The 3,984-nt window shown below is 54.8% G+C and overlaps 1 pseudogene; it reads right to left on the bottom strand.

The window, feature by feature from the left end:
• Nucleotides 1-242: 242 nt before the first annotated feature.
• On the bottom strand, nt 243-3,984 carry LOC119526441 (annotated as a pseudogene).

Here is a 3,984-nt window from a genome sequence, read left to right as displayed (position 1 = left end):
ACATACAGGCACCCCAGTATGTGTATAGAGGTTCCTGTGCTCCCACAGAATAGGACCAGGGACCCACACTGGAGGTGCAGTCTGGCCCCACACCACACCAAACATAGGGTGGGGAAGGGGCCAACATTTCCCGGCCTTCCTTCCATGTTAAGTAGCAGGAGTTTCCCTGAGTAAAAGGCGTTTCCTTAACTAAGCTATGTCCAGGCTGCGGCAGCCCGGGTGGGGGCCAGCCCCAGCTGGCCTCAGGCGAGGGCGCTGCCTGTGACTTCAGGGAGCCCCCCCCCCCCCGCCCGGGTCCCAGAGTCCCAGGGTCCCGGCTGCAGGGGCTCCTGCAATCTGAGCTTGTCCCTCTGCCAGGCCAAAGCCTTCTCCAGTTTGGTTTTAAAAAGCAATCCGTGACCTGGGCAGTCTGCCATCTCCCGGAACGCTCGCTTCTTGCAGCAGCCCCGGCACAGATGAAACACGCAGCGGTTGCCCTTTGGGTTTCCACAGCGATCGCACTTTGCGTATTTTGGTTTCAGCGACGGGTCGAAGGTCTTCTGAGGGTTCCTCAGCTTCTTCTTCTGCTTGTTCTTAGACAGGATGTCCGGGCCCGCCCGTCCTCCCCCTCCAGGGCCCGCATGCTGCAGCCACCACTGTCCTTGCTCCCTTCCCTGTGCCCTGGGCGGACGCAAGGCTGGCAGACCCAGTGGGAGAGCGGCAGGCCTCCCGCAGGCTGGTCCCCCTCCAGCTGCCTGGACATGTCCTCCTGACAGCGCAGCTTCAGCTCCCTGCTCAAGGTGCTCAGGCCCTCCAGGGTCTTCACTCTGGCCACATCCTCTCGTAGCTGCTGATGCACCTGCAGCGGGTGGTGCCACAGCTTGAAGAGGTGGACCCGGACGTATGAGGGCGGACAGGGGTGCTGCCGAATGATCTCCAGGTACTCCTCGGACAGCTCCCACACGGCCGGGCTGCGGCCCTCAAACAGGGCGGGGTTGTGCAGGTTGCCCTCTGAACTCATGACCCCCTGCACCCCCCGTGGCCTGGATGCACTGCTCCGCATCACGCAGGCACTGGATGTTCCCGTTGGCAAACACGGGGATGTTCACGGCCTTCCGCACATCCCAGACGTGCTCCCATGACGCGGCCCCGTGCAGGGGTCCCTTCTGCTCCTTGGTGCACCGGTGCACGGCCAGCAGCTGGCAGCGAGCCCTCTCCAGCATCTGGGCGTACCGCACGGTCTTGTCAACCACGGGGAAGACGCGGATTTTGCAGGTAACAGGGACAGAGAGTCTCTCGTGGGCTAGCAGTATCATTCTCTGGAGCAGGTCCCACTCTCCTGCAGGAAGGCGCCGTAGTGACCTCTCTTGGCTATCATCTGGGGGCAGCCCAGATTCAGGTCGATGGCGTCGCAGTGATCCTGGGCCAGCAGCGCCGCCTGGACAAACAGTTCCGGGTCGCTGGCGCAGAACTGTACGATGAGGGGCCGGTCCTCCGGGCACACCTCGAGTACAGGTTCTCCTTCCGGTAGTTGGCGTGGCGGACGAAGACGTGGGCGTGCAGCGTGGAGATGTAGCAGAGCCGGGCCCGTGGCGGCGGCTCAGCAGCCTCCAGGCCAGCTCGCTCTGGTCCACCATGGGGGCCACCACGTGGCGGGCCCCCCTCAGGGTGCGTCTCCAGAACTCGAAGCCCTGCAGCTTCGGCAGCGTCCCCGGCTTGACCTCCTTGGAACGCTCCTCCCCTCGGGCGACCGACTCGGCGCGTCCGGGAACCGCACCGCGGGGAGCTCCCGGGACCGCCGATGCCCCGGCGCGGGAGCACTGGCCCGGGGTCCTCTTCCCGGCGCGGCGCCTACTTGACTCAGACCCAGCCGGTGCCTTCAGAAACTGAAGCTCCCTGGGAGTCACCGCGGCCACCGGCGCCTGCCAGAGGGGCCGGGCCCGGGTCCGGGGAAGGGGCGCAGTTTCCCGGGGGCGCAGGCGGACCGGCCCCGAGGTGCGGCCCGGGAGCAGCTCCTTCGGTCGCCGCCGCGCGGGCCAGACCCCGAGACCCCTGCCCGGTCTTCCTCCGGCTCGAGGCCGGGCTGTCAGGGCAGCCACCGACCTGCGGCGGGAACGGGCGCCGGCTCCGGGCTCCGGGGCAGCTGCGGCCCCTCTCCACCCCGGGCCGCCTCGCCGCCGTCAACCGCCCGCGCTGCGCCGGCCGCCTCGGGACCCAGAGCCGCCCAGCTCTCCTACCACTTTTAAAGCTATATTTTCTTGATTTGGCATTTGGGCAGTTTCTGCAGCCCTTTAACTCTCTTCCATAGTTTTAAGGGAGATGACCATGCCAGTATTTGTTAGTTGTTCAAAGAGTCTGTGGTGGAATGGCACCGTGGAATGTTTTATGCTGTCATTATGGCCACTTTGCTACCATTTTTTTTTTAAATTCAGTTTTATTGATATATATTCGCATACCATACAGTCATCCAAAGTGTACAATTGTTCACAATGCCATCATATAGTTGTGCATTCATCACCCCAGTCTATTTTTTTGAACATTTTCCTTGTACCAGAAAAAGTGAAAATAAGAATAAAAAATAAAAGTAAAAATGAACACCCAAATCATCCTCACCCCCGCACCCTACTTTTCATTTAGTTTCTTGTCCCCATTTTTCTACTCATCCATCCATACACTGCATAAAGGGAACATGATCCACAAGGCTTTCATAATCACACTGTCACCCCTTGTAAGTTACATTGCTATACAATCGTCTTCAAGAGTCAAGGCTACTGGGTTGCAGTTTGATGGTTTCAGGTATTTATTTCTAGCTATTCCAATGCATTAAAACCTAAAAAGGGTTGCCTATATAGTACATAAGAATTCCCACCAGTGTGACCTTTCAACTCCATTTGGAGTCTCTCAGCCACTGAAACTTTATTTTGTTTCATTTCACATCACCCTTTTGGTCAAGAAGATGTTCTCAATCCCACGTTGTTGGATCCAGGTTCATCCCCAGGAGTCATATCCCACATTGCCATGGAGATTTACATCCAAGGGAATCAGGTCCCAGTAGGGGGGATGACAGTGAGTTCACCTGTCCAGTTGGTTTAGCTAGAGAGATGGGGCCACATCTGAGCAACAAAGAGGTACTCAGGGGGAGATTCTTAGGCACAATTATAAGCAGGTTTAGCCTCTCCTTTGCAGTAAGAAGTTTCATAAGGGCAAGTCCCATGAGAGAAGGTCAGCACATCAAATGCCATTCTTCAATGTTTGTGAGAATATCAGCAACAATCCAGGTGAGGAAGCCCAACACCTCTGCATTTTCCCCCAGCTCCTCTGAGGAGGGGACCCTGCATACATATTTTTATTCTCTGTCCAAATTACTTTGAAATGTGTTGCTATTTCACACTAACCTATGCAAACCTACCAGGTCTCACTTCCTATTTAAAGTTCTGTGTAATTATGGTATTTGAACAAACTGTACAAGTTAAATTGTTTAGGAAATATAGATCTTGCACCAACTAAACATCTCCTCCCTTGGTCTCAGATGGAATTTGAAGTTTTAAAACACAGTCAATATCGTCCTTTACCCTTTGGTGCAATTTGCCCTAGTCCTAATCACATCTGCTTCATTCATATCTCTAGTTGAAGTCTGGACTCTTTTTCAGTTTTTTTAACAGTTGCTATATGTGCTAATACCGACATTCATATCTGCCAAATTCTAGCTCTGAGTTTCAGGTGTCACACAGATACCCAAAGTTCCAGGGATTGAACAGGTTATATGCAAAGGGATCAGCATCTCAGAATCTGGAGATAGGCATTACAATTGGAACAGATGTGACTGCTGTAAAAGCTTACAATCTAGGGACCATTACAATAAGCATTTCCCTGGTAAGCTGTGTTAAGTTTCAATTCTGAGTTTACAGATTGTAGTTAGTCCATATTGGTGAGGCATTATAGTGTTTGCCTTTGTTTCTGGCATAGTTCACTCAAAATACTGTCTATGGGTTCCCTTCACCTCAT

The sequence above is a fragment of the Choloepus didactylus genome, chromosome 1 (genome assembly GCF_015220235.1).
Source record: "Choloepus didactylus isolate mChoDid1 chromosome 1, mChoDid1.pri, whole genome shotgun sequence".
NCBI lineage: Eukaryota > Metazoa > Chordata > Mammalia > Pilosa > Megalonychidae > Choloepus > Choloepus didactylus.
Note: the sequence above shows the minus strand (reverse complement) of the source record. Positions and strands in the feature narration are given on the sequence as shown.